The 16430-nt window shown below is 38.2% G+C and overlaps 1 protein-coding gene across 1 annotated transcript in view; it reads right to left on the bottom strand.

Annotated features, from left to right (window-relative positions):
- The window catches only part of LOC122810652 (extracellular calcium-sensing receptor-like), a 275375-nt gene that overhangs the window by 211828 nt on the left and 47117 nt on the right, over positions 1–16430 (bottom strand). The gene's annotated exons all lie outside the window — the stretch shown is intronic.

Below are 16430 nucleotides of genomic sequence, written 5' to 3'. Positions count from 1 at the left end.
TCAAAGTGTTAATACATCTTGCTATGGTGTGAAAGCCTGTTGCCCAGATGTTCATTTTCATGCAGAGTTACACAGAAATTTCAGAAAGTATCTATCACCAGGAACAAACTTTATATTTGCCGCCATCTTTGGTAGATTATAAACAATTATAACATTTCAGATAACTTAAATTTACAATTAATATGAAGAAAATATAATAAGGGGATGGCTGTTAAAATATTAACTGGTACTCTTTAATCAAAAAATCAATGAATACATGCCATTCTAATTCCCATTTTATTTATATGTCCTTGCCCAACACCTTTATTATATATAACATAATTATCTTATTTCATTCCATACATTCATTACGTTACGTTGCCAGTGTAACAGACAATATTATGTACTAAAAGAGGTTCAAAAGCAGCACAAGGTATACCCAGAGAGTTCTTCAACATCATACTGGATATATCTGCTGATGTGTTAACACTGCTGTGTTTTGTAAGAAGTACGTAAAAAGTCAAAATCAGCCATGTACTGAACAGCTGCCTTCATTTTCAAATCCAAGTTTGTATTCTGTACATATAGACTGACTTGGTTTTGGAGTATGAATACACACACACACACACACACACACACACACACACACACACACACGCATAAACATAGAGACTGTGATATGCGCAGACAATATATACATGCATATATAAATATATATAACTGTATATATATATATATATATATATATATATATCTGTGTTTATATATATATATATGTGTATATATATATATATATATATATATATCTATATCTGTGTTTATATATATATATATATATATATATACACACACACACACACACACACACACACACACACACACACACACACATCTCACCATAATTAAATATCAAGCCCCTGCACTGTTGTAATACTGCACTTACAAAAGAGACTCAGGCTCACATTTTAAATGGGGAGGCATCTACCCACATGCCACCGTATTTTATATATATATACATATATATATATATATATATATATATATATATATATATATATATACATACATATATATATATATATATATATATATATATATATATATATATTTATTTATTAACTCCACAATCAAACAACTAAGGAGATAAAGGAAAAGCCCACTAACAGTGAATCACTGCTGAAAGCAATATAAATGCTGCACTGATAATGATTCCAGCCACAAGCTACACCTGCACAAATGCCACCTTACGTATATATACTTAAATCTTGATAACACAGCTATGATACTAAATGGAAAGGACCACACACAGGGAAGTACTTCCAGAAGCCTAATGGAACTTTCACAGGCCATAATTAGAAAATTACACACGTGAAATAGTTGCCAAAACTAAAGTCAGTAACTACATACATTGATATGCAAACCACTCGACATTTTACAGTGCCACTGCAGCACCCCCAAAAGATAACCATTCAACATCATTCACCTGCTCAGTGCATGTGTATGTAACTGTATATCTATATATCTATCTATCTATCTATATATATATATATATATATATATATATATATATATATGTGTGTGTGTGTGTGTGTGTGTGTGTGTGTGTGTGTGTGTGTGTGTGTGTGTGTGTGTGTGTGTGTGTGTGTGTGTGTTATTGCTGTCTGTAAAAGTGAATGTTCATAAGATAGAGAGAATGAATGCTTTTACAGGTGTGTATATATATATATATATATATATATATATATATATATATATATATATAAATATATATATATATATGGATTCACTTCTGAATCTCGAATTTCCGAAACATCGAATTTCATATGATTGGGACCATATGATCGATGTTTCGGAATCTCGACATTCCGAAATAAATCCAATAGAAAAAAAAGCTTTCTCAAGGTTTCTGCAGGGAGGCAAGTTCCCCTGCACCCCCACGTGGGGGGCTGCACCCATCCCCACACCCCGCTACTTAAATATACCAACTCCAAGATCACACTACAGCAAGGAAAAGGGAAATCTCCTGTTCTGCGCCATATGCAGACCTCTGTTCAGAATTTCGAAGTTCTAAAACTTCAATCATATGGTCTCCACCATATGAAATTCGAAGTTTTAGGATTTTGAGATTCCAAAGGGAACCCATATATATATATATATATATATATATATATATATATATATATATATATATATATATATATATATGGGTCCCATTCAAAATCCTGAAAGCTCAAAATCCTGAATCTCAAAATCCCGAACACAAAATCCTGAAAGCTCAAAATCCTGAAAACACAAAATCCTGAAACTCAAAATCCTGAAAACACAAAATAGACATACTGACGTCATTGTGGCTTTGCTATTGTTAGCCCTGTGGTGTTAGATCATGCGTTGGGTTCAGGTAAGTGTGCGGTTGGTTTTATGTTAGGGTTAGGGGCGGTTTAAGTGAGTTAGGGTTAGGGCGCAGGTTAGGCATGTATGCAATAGTGACAAAAATTAGGGTTAGGGGCGGTTTAAGTGAGTTAGGGTTAGGGCGCGGGTCAGGTGAGTGTGCGATAGTGACGGACCTTAGGGTTAGGGTTATGGTTAAGGTCAGTCGGTAGATATTAGTGTCTTTGTATTGGCATATTAGCATTATTTGTGTTTTCAGGATTTTGAGTTTCAGGATTTTGTGTTTTCAGGATTTTGAGCTTTCAGGATTTTGTGTTCGGGATTTTGAGATTCAGGATTTTGAGCTTTCAGGATTTTGAATGGGACCCATATATATATATATATATATATATATATATATATATATATATATATATATATATATATATATATATATATATATATATATATATATATATATATATATATATGTATATATATATATATATATATATATATATATATATATATATACATATATATATATATATATATATATATATATATATATATATATATATATATATATATATATATATATATATATATATATATATATATACATAGACCGAACTTTCACTTACCTATCTTTCAATGCTGAGACGAAAAGGCCAACCCCATATAACCGACAATGAGGAACACAGACTTTCCAGTCCAGGTAAGTAGCCGCTTGCATACCAAGTTGAACTTTGCCCCTTACCCTTGCGGTAGTGCGATCTTGAGGTTGATATATTTAGTTAGAGTGGATGTGGAGGGGGGGGAAATGGGCAGGTTTAGTTTGCTTTGGTTTTAATTTAACTAATTAACACTCGAGCAGTAGGATTGGAACAAACACCAATACTCAAAAAACACGAATCCTTGGTACAAAACTGACCGCTCCACAGCAGGTAGTCCAAAAAGAATATAATGTATTCCAAGATACACAAAAGTTCATCTCGACCACAATGGTAAAAAATAGCAGTAATCCCAACAGTGATGAAGTAAGCACTTTTGTCTGTATTCTTATCAGACTTTATCAAATTGTTGATATGCTTCAGCATGGCTCTTTTATACAGTTCTAATTAGTGTCCTATTAACATTTAAAAGCACAGGTCCAATAAAAAATAATAACATTTCTACATAAATATATGAACAGAAAACCACAATTATAAATATAAATATTAATATAAAAATTAACAAATGCTAATGTAAGTGTGAGCAGGGACTAATAAATACGTAGGTTACATAATTATACAAATCATTATTATTTTCTAGCTCTCTGTTTTAAAACAAGTCGGAGGGACAAATAATCATTTATACCTGGGGCTTCTGTTGCATTCAAGGTTAACTGCCAATGCAGTTCCCTGGTTTCTATCTCGTTCTCCCAGTCGCCCATCTTATATTCCTTTTAATTATCTCTAAAATGCCAAACTTGAAACAGGTAAAATCGGGGCATAATTGTGAATGTTTGAAAAGGGCATTATTCTTATTCTGCATTTCCATGGCGTATGTGTGTTCATATATTCTTTGTCTAAGGGGTCTTTCTGTTTTCCTCACATAGTAACTATGGCAACTTTGACATAAAGCTATATATATCACCCCTCTTGTTTGACAATTGCCCCCAGCCAATTTGATTGTAAATGTCCGTTCTCTTGATTTATATTCACTATTTTCCAAAATTAGTGAACATTGATGGCACCTGCCACATTTAATAGTGGGTCTGGCTATTCTCAATTGTGTGGGATGTTCTAATAAATATTTCATGTTGTTGACCACCCTATTAGTAAAAAAGTGGACTTTTACCTAACAAGTGGAAGAAGTCTTCATTGCCTTCTAATATCACCCAATTTTTGGTAAGGATTTTCTGTACTTGCCATCCAAAGGAACTAAATTCTATCACCATAGAATGAGTGTACCTGTCTGTCTGATTAAATTCAAGAACCTTTACAACCAGTTCTTGTCCTAATAGTGGAATTTATCTATTGCCCCACCTGGTTAAAACCTCTTCTTTGTATTTCAACATCCATTCCTTGGGGTATCCCCTATTTTCAAACATTTGGGTCAACAGTATCAACGCACTTGTTAACCCTTCCAAGGTTGAACACATTCTAGCCCCTCTGATCATCTGGCCACATACCAGATTTATTTTGATATATAGTGGGTACTGACTTTCATATCTCAAAAAACTATTAGAGTACGTGGGTTTCCTATAAACATTTGATTTAAAACAATTATATTCTATGTTCCTAGTCAACCTTACATCTAAATAGTCTATAGTATTGCCATTTTAGGTATGTGTGAATTTAAAGTAATCACAAATATTGTTAATAAATCTCTCAAATACCACATCTTCTCTCCAAAGTATAAACACATCATCCAAATAACAAACATATAATATCCAATATTTTGGAAATTCTGTTTGAAAAATATACTTCTATTCCCACATACACATTACTAAATTAGCAAAGATGGGGGCACAACTAGACCCCATCGCTACCCCTTTTAGTTGTTTGTAATATTCTTCTTCAAAAACAAAATAATTGTTTTTTAAAACCCATTCCATCATTTGCACAATAAAATTAATCATGGTGTTACTTAAATTACCATATACTAGTAATGCCTCTTGAAATAACTCCAATCCCAATTCATGAGGGCTGGATCCAAAAAGATCAACCACATCTATAGTGGAAAAGCCTGTACAATGTGTGTAAAACTCTTGTTTTATTTGAGTTAAAAAATCCCATGAATCTTTTAGCACATAATCAATCTTCTGTAAGGTGTCTTTTAGTAGTCGATCTATAAAAACACCCAATGGGTAAGTAGAACTCCCTTGAGCTGCTAAAATCAATCTATATGGAGGGTGTAAAATGTCTTTGTGTACCTTGGGTGTACCAAAGACTGTCAGAATAAATGGGTATTGACTCTGCAAGAAGTTAAACACTTCTTCATTAATAACTTCTTGCATCAAACTATCTTCTAGGTACATCTGTAGTCTCCTATGGGCAACATTAACCTCGTTCCTAGAAGCTACAGAGTAGTTCTCTATGTCTTGTAACATATTTGTAATCTCATTTATGTAATCAGCTGTATCTACCAACACTTTTCCCCTTCCCTTGTCTGGCTTCATCACTCGCACTGTATTGGACTATCTAAGTGTGTTTAACAGGATTTTTTCTTCTTTTGTGAGGTTATAAAAATCCTCTTTATAGTCCTGATATTCTTTACAAATTTTCGAAGTGAGCCACCACCGGGTTTAAAGGGGGATTAAACAAACTTTTTTTTCCTCAAATTGTTATTTTTGCTGTTATATTCTTTCCTTGTCTGCTTAAAATATAGTTGCAGATTTCATTTCCTTGTATATAATTTCAGTTCTGTTAGCATTTGTCCTAAACCAGGTTTTCTAACTGAAACAAATTTGAATCCTTTTTCAAAAAGGACAAAGTGTGTTTCTGTCACTGGATAACCAGTATAATTAAAAATTTTAAAACCATTCCTGGTGTTTATAATTCCAAACTCATCCTCTGAAATTAAATTTCTATCTAAATTTCCATCTAAAATCTAGTGTTCTTGTTTTTGTTCCAGTATGTTCTCGGACCTGTCTGGGGCCTCCCTCTGGGGGTCTGTTGACCTCCTAAAAAATTATTATTATTTTGAAGATTCTGGTCCCTATTCTGAATCCTTTCAGATCTCCTCAACTGGGGGAATTCTTGGTCAAAAATCTCATCTGAATCATCGTGATTGTAGTTGTTATTCTGCCCCCCCATTCAAATTTCCCATCTCATGACTGACTGAATTAACATTATTACTGTAGTTAGAAAAGTTTCCCATTCTATCCATTTCCGAACTCTCCCCATAATAGCTTCATGGAAGTACATAAGCTTCTTTTTGCCTATACTCTAATTCATCCCTTTTCAATTTTCGTTGTTTCCTTAATATATTATCTTTAACCTGTTGTTCAATTTTATACTGCAGTGGTGGTGCTGCAGTAGCGATGTCACCTCACAGTAAGATGATGTCCTGTTCGATTCACAGCTAGAGCGTCTTCTGTGTGGAGACATGCGTGAATAGGCATACCTTCATTGTGCATCAGGGCCGGCAACTCAGCATGTAAAAATCTACTACCAATCATTAGCAGACCAGAGTTCTGCTGTGCTGACCCCTAACCGAGAAAAGCCGAAAGACACAACAACCTGTTGTCCAATTTTCTTAAAAATATTATCATACTTAGTCTCAAAATTCACAAAACTTTCATCATTTAAAATATCATCATTTAATTTATTAACTTCTCCCAACAGGGAGTTGATTTTCTGTTATTAACTTTAATTATAAAATGCAGCAATTCTATACCATGTCTGTCAAACACTGTTAGCAACTCATCAAGTTTTGTTTATCCTACTAACAGTCCGATAGGGAATTTAGCCATCTGTCCTAGGCATGGGGTAAGCATCTGTCTCTGTGTGACTATTTAATTTTCTGTAATCCACATAGAACCTGCTGCTGCCATCCTTCTTTGGCACTAGTACCACTGGGGAGGTCCAGGGACTGTTGGACTCCTGAATCACCCCTAGTTCCAACATCTCCTGTACCTCTTCCCTCAGAATCTGTTTGACTCTTTTAGGCACCCTATAATGGGCCTGCCTGATAGGCCTTTGGGGTCCTTTATCCACCTGGTGCTGCACCAGGTGGGTGCTCCCTGGTTTCCTGGTGAACATGCTCCCAAACTGCTGCAACACTGCTCGGATTTCTCGAACCTGGGTAGGAGATAGCTGCTGGGACATTGCAACCTCTTCCACTGAGGTGTCAGCCTGTGCCTCACTGAGGAGATCAGTCACAAAATCTGTCTCAGACTCCTCCTGCAATCCACTGCAAATGCTCAGCACAAGGGCCTCCCTATCATGGTAAGGTTTCATCATGTTAAAATGGTACAATTTTGCCCCTGCCTTCTGCCTAACACTTCCACCATGTAGTTAACATCACTTACCTTTCTTACCACCTTGTAAGGTCCCTCCCAAGCTGCCTGCAACTTGTGTCTGGCAGGAATGAGAACCATCACCCGCTGCCCTACAGCATACTCTCTAGCTCGAGCATTCCTGTCATACCACACCTTTTTCTGTTGTTGGGCTTCTGCTAGGTTCTCCTGGGCCAGGCCCATGAGTTCCCTGAGCCTTGTCCTGAGGTTCAGGACATATGCCACAACAGACTCCTTGTGAGACTCACACACAACTTCCCACTCATCTCGAATTAAATCTAGAGGTCCCCTCACCCTATGCCCATACAGCAACTCAAGGGGTGAAAACCCTGTGGAATCCTGGGAAACCTCTCTGTAAGCAAACAACAGATGGGGCAAATATTTGTCCCACTCCCTCTTAAACTGATCTGCAAATGCCCATAGCATGGACTTGATTGTAGAGTTTAACCTCTCAACAAGACCATTAGTCTGGGGGTGGTAGGGGGTGGTCTTCATGTGCTTCACCTCTCAGGACTTCTACAGACAAAACAGCAGGTCTGGCATAAAATTGGCACCTCTGTCAGACAGTATTTCCTTTGGGAAACCTACCCTGCTGAAAATCTCTAGTAAAGCATTTTCCACATTCTCTGCCTCAATGGAGGACAAAGCCACTGCCTCAGGGTATTGTGTAGCATAATCTATAATCACTAGGATATACTTTTGCCCCGTGGAACTTGGGGTACTCAGAGGACCCACAATATCCATGGCTACCCTGTGAAATGGCTACTCAATCACAGGCAAAGGCATCAAAGGAGCTCTCACCTTGTCTCCTGCCTTGCCTACCTTTTGGCACTGCAGTACCCTGTTAACATCTCGGGAAATTCCAGGCCAATAGAAGTTTTGCATAATATGCCTCTGTACATTTTATGCCCATATGACCTTCAAAGAAGCGCCAAATGGTAAGCTCTAGGCACTACCAACTGCTGTACTCTCTCACCTTCTAGCCCTCCCTCAGGGGTCCACTCTCTGTACAGTAACCCTTTGTTCCAGTATACAGATTCCCCCTTCCCTTGAGAATCAGGTGCCTCTTTAGCTACCTGCCTCAGGCCTTGTAATGTAGGGTCTGAGAGCTGAGCCTGTCTCAAGTCTCTCCTTGTAACCCTTCCCAGCTCCCCTTCCACAGGAAGTCTGGAATCCTCTGACAGCGGTGCCTCACTTTCAGCCTAGGTACTACTACTCACCTCTACCTTTGCAGTTACCCTGTCCAAGGGAACATCAGTACCCACAAGCAGCTGTGGCTCACATTCAGTCTCACTGCTACAGTGTAGCTCACTCCCTGAAGTAACCACCTCAGCAGTCCTGGCTGCAAGTATGCAGTCTGTCTGGGTCTCCCCCAGGCTACCAGACATACATGCTTGTCTCCTCGCCTTACTGCATGTAACTGCATAAGTACATAGTACTGCCTCATCCAAATCGTTCCCTTTCGGGACATCTGCAGGATGGTAGTTTCATACTCCTATTGTCTCAAGACAACCTACTGTTGGCATTTTGTCTTTCCCACTTACTGGCTCTCTCACCTTTGGTTCCCCACCTTGCCTCCATGGACACCTGTATGCCACATGGCCCCACTGGTTGCATTCAAAGCATTTAACCCTAGCTCCTGGATGTGTACCTAGACTAGTGGCTTCCCCTGCTACTGGCAGATTCTGTTAGGGCAGTCTGTGCTGCCCATCATGGGTTCCTTTAGACCCATGAGCAGTACTGGGGGGTCCTCCTCCTGTGCAGGGCTGCCTTGCTGGCCAGATATAGGTCTCCCTCCTTCCCCAACTCATCTGAAGTAGCACATTGTCTCTCAGCTAACCAGATCCTCATGTCCTCAGGCAAAGTGATAAGGGCTTGTTCCCTCACCAAAAGGTCTGCCTACGCTTCAAAAGGGGTGACCTGACATCCACTCACCCAGCTATGAAAATAAGTGCTCAGTTCAGCAACATATTCACATACAGTTTCACCTGCCTTGCGTCTATGCTCACAAAACCTTTTCCTATACATTTCAGGTGTTAGCTTAAAGCATTCCAACAGGTGTCTTTTTACAGCAGTATAATCAAAACAGTCAGTGTCATGCATTTTTGCTAAAAAAGTTACAGCTTTACGATGGAGTAAGGGGGTTAGGAACCGTACCCAGTGTCCTTGGTCAACTTCATACTGTTTACACACCCGCTCAAACATATGAATGAAGCTATCAAAATGATCCCCCTCTTTAAACTGTGGAAGAAATTTACTGACCTTTTGTGCTTCTGGGGTCCAGTTACTCCCTTCCCCATTACATCTATGACTCTGGCAAAGAGTCAGCATTTCCCTCTCATGCCTCCTCTGCCGTTCATTTTCCTCAGTTTGTAGACTCCTCATTTTCTTGGCTGCTTCTAGTTCCAAATGCCTGGCCTCCAACTCAAGTCTCTTTAGCTCCAGCTGGATTTTTAAGTCCACTGTAGAAACGTTGAGCTGTCCATTCTCCGAGGATATTGTATCTCCACTGTCAGTCTGATTGTCCTCCAGGCTGCTGTTTTCTGATGCAGCTGTAACCAAGGCTGCAATCAGGTCTGCCTTAGTCAGGTTTCCATGCACCAGACCCCTAGCCTGCCACATTTCCGCCAGCTGGCTCCTTGTCAGCTTTCCATACTCTTCTGCTGACATAATGCATGCTCACCCTGACTAACACTAAGCTAACAAAAGAAATAAAACAATTGTGATCTGAACTCTGAGTATACACTGCGTGGCTGTTTTAGAGTACAAACCACTTTCAGAGATCACTGTACACAAGCTACAGGAATTTGCTCTACCCACACTCCTACAAGCCAATTAGTATGTGAAGTAGATCCCACAACTGCCACTACTTATGATGACCGTGCCCTGGCCCAGCAATCAAGGAGCCTCAATCCTCACCACTAACACCAGGGAGGTCATCTCCTATAAGAGAAAAGGATAACTAATACACACAGTAAAGTACAATTTCCCTTAAGTGCATACAGAGATCGCAGTCAGTCTTGGGCTAGTTGCTCCTTTGCTCACCAGGTCCCCAGTAAGACTCCCCACTGGCACAGCTATAGGGTCCAGGTCTCAGCCTAGCTGGGCAAGCTAGAACCTCCAGTACCCTCTCTGTCCAACCAGTGCTTCGTGTCCCTGCCAAGTAGCTGACACAACACACACACACACTTTGAGATAAGTATTTATACAACTTCACAGACACTCCTGGGAAAGGCTGACACAGATTCTCCAGCTGTGCCCCTTTACCCAGACTATACAATAGAAATTACTGCCACCACCCAGCTAATAATATCAGCTACTAAAAGCCCTTAAAGGGGTGACCAATTATTACTGTGTAATATTATAATCCAATGGTAGTATGACTAACAGTCAAGGCTTACTTTAGAGTGACCTATTACAATAACCTCTATAAATATGCAATGTACTCTAGAGCTTATCTCTACACAAAACAGCCACAGGTAGAAGGTTTTAAAAATATTTAATAATAAATAACTAAAACACAAGACAAAACTACTAGACCACAGAGATATCTAAGAGTTCAGAGATCACACAGAAACCTAAAATAATACAGTACATTACAGTCTGATTTCAAAGAAAAATACCTAATTAATCTTTACTAGCTTTAACTATTCCTACAAGCAATCACAGTGCTAAAAACTTACATGTGAGCTTAGGCAGAGTGCTGAGTTAGATATCCAAGATCAAAATGCTCTAAGTCTCTTGTGAGAAATAGTATTTAAACATTACTAACAAACATGCCTCTAAGGCCCTCCCAAATTACATCATTTTTGACTGGAGTTCTCAGGCAGCAAACTGCATTATTTAGCAATCTAACACCTGCTCAGAAACTTACAACAATATAAGTCATTTCACATGTATACTCTAACAGAAACCAGAGCAATAAAGCACATTCCACATCTAAATTCTGGTCATAAACTCTAGCTTTAAAACAATGGGCATGAAACCTTCATCAAAGTACTAGTACTAGTACATCATAGTACTAATCTATGAACCTATGACCCTATGAACCTATCCAGACGCACTGGAGCCGAATTCTAACATGAAAGGGTCACAACATGCTTCATTGGGCCAGTGGAGTGCAATGTTGTCACATATTTTGCAGTTCCACATTTCACAATATTCTTTTACACTCAAGAAAACATGCCTGTATTTTACATTTATTTACAAATGCCAGAATTATGTATCAAATTCTATTTGACTAGGCTGGCAGCCTTCGCCCATCTCTTCCCAGTCGTCACACCCATCTTAATATAATTAATATACAATATTTAGAGAAAGAGGTTTATAAGATAATTAGAAGTGCATTAATAAAAAGAAAATGCCATATCTTGATATTATTGAAATTTGAATCGTCAGATTTCATTTTGAAGATTACTATAAGGACTATATTTTTAAATATTAAAATTAATAAAGGCATTTAAACTACCCTGAAGCATCTAATTGTTTATATATATATATATATATATATATATATATATATATATATATATATATATATATATATATGAAACTCAAATGATTGGGACCAATTCACTGAAAGCTCACTTCACTGAAAACTAATTTCACTGAAACTCATTTCGCTGAATGTTATATATGGCCTTTTCCCCACTGTAGTGCAATCCTCCTATCTAATAAGTAAATTAGAGTAGTCTGCTTCATATCTATCTCTAATTTTGCAAAACATATTTGATTATGATTCATTTTTATCCACCTGCCCCTCGTTATTTTTTTTTCTGGTAAATCCCTGAGAATTATAAACAGTAAATAATGTCAGTCATTACAATTTCACAGTTCTTATTTTTCAGAAAATGCATGTACATGCAACACCAATTGTTCTATTAATTTATTAACTGAATTTGAGCTGTGTAGCACTTAAAGCTCAGAGATGTTAATGAACTGCTTATTGTATTTATGTTCATAGGTTCATAGGTTCATACTAGGCTATCTGCCCTAGGGCATTTATAAGCCTAGCCAGAGTATGTTTGGCTTTCGCCACCCATTTTAAATTAATTTTGCTATGCCCTTTTTCGAGGTTAGTATACTGTGCCTCTGTCTAACAGTGACACAGAAGTGATACCCGGGGTAAACCTATGATCTCCCATCCACTCATCAAGATTCCTCTTGAAGAGAGTTAATGAGGGACTCTGCCTAACCTGGACTGGGATTTTATTCCATAGTGAAGGGAGCCTCTGGGTTATGAATCTGTCCCTCCAGCATGTCCTATTTATTTCAGTGCTGAGGTTCAAGTCTCTCGAGCGTGTAGCTCGATGGGATTTGGATTTTTTGAGGTGCAGCCAAGGGCGCCCGCAGGCAGGTGCAAGGGGGTGCACTTGCACCCCCCTGGAATCGGCTGCGGCTAGATAATTAAAAAAAAAATTTTTTTTACGCACATTCTCCTTTCAGAAGGAGTCCAGTCACAGGCGTGCTGACATCATCATTGTCAGTTTAAGGTTTGTGAGCAGGAACTCACACAGGCAGGACCTAGCAAGCTGCAGCACTCAGAAAGAGAGTGTGTGTGTGTGTGAAATGCCCCAGGTGTACATGGTGGTGGGTAGTGAATAAGGCTTGAACCCTGTACCTTGGGCCCAAGTGGCAAGAGCCTGAATTCCCTACCCACCACCATTTGTGAAAATGTTGCAGGATTTTCCCTCATACTTTTTCTGTTCCTCATAAAATCTGTGGTTTCTGCACTTGTGTCCTTGTTGCCTGACAGCTACATGTTCTCTGGTTTTATTCTTGGCTGTCTGGAGTGTTTCTCCCTGGGCCTCTGCTAAAACTTAGCTTTTTTTTTTTTTTCAAAGTCAGACTTTCCTGGTTAACAAAAGTTAAAAAAAAATGGACACACTTGTCAGACTTCATATTCTTCAGAAAGTGTATGTTAACAAAAGCTTTTATTCTAGCAATTTTCTAAGTGTACAAGATGGATATTTGAAATGTATCCCTGTGTTTGGGACTGTATCCCCCCCCCCCATTATTGGCTTCGTCCAGGTTTTGTGCTAGGGTTGAGAGTTATGGTAAGAACTGAATTCACTGAATATGTTTGAGGGCTGTATTCACCCAGTATTGGCTTTGTTCAGGTATTTATTGGCTTCATCCAGGTTTTTTGCTAATGTTGAGAGCTATGGTAAGAACTGATTTCACTGAATATGTTTGGGGGCTATATTCTCCCATTACTGGCTTTGTCCGGGTGTTATTTGCTAAGAGGTTGAGAGCTATGGTGAGAACTGAATTCACTGAATGTTTGGTGGTTGTAGTAGTCACCCATTATTGGCTTTGTTCAGGTCTTTTGTGCTAAGAGGCTGACAGCTGTGCTATGGTGAGAACTGAATTCACTAAATGGTAGCTATTTAAGTTTCAGTCTTCCTCTTTCACAAAACAGTTTATTTGGCGTAGTGGTATGTTGCTCTGACTGTTTTGCACGGGGTCCCCTGGGTTCAAGACGTGGCAGTGAAATGTATGGTGGTAACGCAGCATTTTATTCTAGCAACTTTCAAACATTATACAAGCAATGTTTAAAATGTGTCCCCCCCCCAATAAATTTTGGCTTTTTCCAGATTTCTTGTGCTTAAAAGTTCAAAGATACAGCTGGGTGTCGGAGTAGATTTTACAAGGAGCTGAGAGCTGCAGGGGAGCAAAAGTTTAGTGCTGCTTGTGTTTAGTCTGCTCGCATTAATAGCACAACAGATAATGTACTTGCTTTAGATGCTGAAGGCTGTGGGTTCTACTCCCACAGTAGGTAAATGCATTGCTGATTCTGTATTGTGTTGTAAAGGGGGTGGATGCTGCAGTCTTTTTGGCAAAGATACCTAGTAATTATGAACCTGTTAACAGTTTGCTATCCATTCCCTATTGCGGTATTACTAGCTTTTCATTTTTTATTGCATGCAACAAAAGCAATTTATTCTTCAAGAGTAACAGGCACTTTCAACCTCTTTATTAGTTACAAATTTTTCAATGTGGAGTTTACTACTTCAGAGATTGTGTATATTTTTTACTGATACTGGTGGACTTGAGTAGACTTTTATGATGGAAATGTTCTGAATTGGGCAGTTTTGTCATTAGTGGATGCTTTTGTTTCATTGTTTACTGGAAAAATGTTCAAAACAATAAATTTAAAATGCCCTCTAACAACTGTACTGTATTGTACAAGGAATATAATGTAATACAGTCAGGCAGGTGTATCGAAGAGCATGTGTATGTTATGTTCGAGGGGCCTATGATTTTGTAGACAGCCCAGAGTTAATATTTGCCATTGGCAAAATGTAAAGTGGGTTTCAGTGCTGTTTCAATGCATGCGAGTTTCAAGAGCAGAGAAGTTTTAATGTTGGTCTATTTTCATTGTGAGACTGCATTGCTTTAACAGATATGTATTAGGGTTTGTGCTGTAAAATGCAAAATAAAACTTTCAAATGAAATCCTAAATCATCGCAGAAGTAAAGCAGTATGCACATTAGTGTTTATGATAAATGGGACATTGGAATGGCTGCAGGGGGAGGCTCCATTTGACCATGATTTTGTGAGGGGGGTAGCAAGCTCAGACAGCCCCGGTAGAACTATACCTCTCAGTTGTCCATATCTTTGCAGAATGAATAGATATTTGCTGCTTATTTTTGGTTTGTTCTCAAATTTGTGATTTTCTAGCAAATTATTTAGGAATGAAGCCATTAAATGACAGACATTGAGTTTCAGATGTCATAACCTTAAGAAAAATGCATGCTAATGCAAGACTGTCTTTACGTTTATACAAGAGCAATTTTTAGTAGTGTTTGTATGTTCCCCAATATATTTGGCCTTGTTCAGATTTCCTGCATTAAGAGGTTGAGAGGTACGTGCAAATCACTTTGTAGATTAGGAATATCCAAACATCTCAATTGTCCCCAATTCTGGCTCAATGTTGCTCTCCCCTAATAATCCCTCCTCCAAAATGGCAATTTTGGAAGAAAATGTGGAGGGTTTACAATTATATGTAACTGTAATGATCACTTATAGATTACCTCTATTTCAGAAATGCATGTGGATGCTCTTATTTTGTTAGCTGCTTCAAGTTAACTGTTAATATTAAAAAGGTGTCCCTTTTTTGACAGGTATTTTTGCATCACATTTTGGTCCGTTTTTCATAAAATTGTGTTTTTCTGGCAAATTAGTGGCAAGTCATTAAAGACTGAAGTTAGAAAATAATGGCAGACATTTGAGTTTCAGATTTCATACCCTTCAGAAAACTTGTACTAATGCAAGATCTACCTGTTCTATTTAAGTTATAAGAGCAATATTTAAAATTGGCCTTATTTTTAGGCTTGTCACACTTCTAGTTCTATGTATGGCTTTGTCCAGATTTCTTGCTCTGAAGTTGAGAGGCATGAGTGTCAGCCATCACTGTCAGCCAGAGACATTTCAAATTGTGACATACTTATTGCACCCCACTCTCCCCATTGTAGTGGCTCTGGATGTGTCCATGGAAGGCAAGAAGCAGTTATGCAGTGTAAATGTGCAGAGTATTCCCCCATCCAAAGTAGATCACAAATACGACCGTGGCTTTTCATCTGTCCTTGATTTTGCAAAATGTTCTGGTTTTCTATCAGATTTTTGTACTGTTGATTTATGCTTCTTATTCTGGAACTGTATGCTGTCACAGTGCCCTGTTGCTCTGTTTAAGTAGCCATGGTTTAATGAACATCAGGTAAGCTTGTCGGAGATTGTAAGATGCAAGTAAGCTTTAGTAAGCTTGTCGGATATTGTAAGATGCAAGTAAGCTTTAGTAAGTATATTGTTAAAGAATTACCAGCATTGAAAGCCTTTTCGTTGTTGCCATGCAGAGAATATTTACATGACTAGATAATGTATAAGCCTTGGGTATTGAAATGCATATGACAGTTTTATTTATTTTATTTGCAGTTGGTTTGCCAGGATAGTCCATTGGGCCAAATGAACCCGTTTTCAATGGAGTCCTGGGGAGAAAAGCTCCAAAACTAAGTAGGTTATTAATAGATATACAAATTATACAATTACACAGAAGTTAATCATACAAGAAATAACA

Source organism: Protopterus annectens, chromosome 9.part0, assembly GCF_019279795.1.
Source record: "Protopterus annectens isolate FY-2018-M chromosome 9.part0, PAN1.0, whole genome shotgun sequence".
NCBI lineage: Eukaryota > Metazoa > Chordata > Ceratodontiformes > Protopteridae > Protopterus > Protopterus annectens.
The sequence above is the reverse complement of the archived record's forward strand: the minus strand, read 5'-3'. Positions and strand labels throughout refer to the sequence as shown.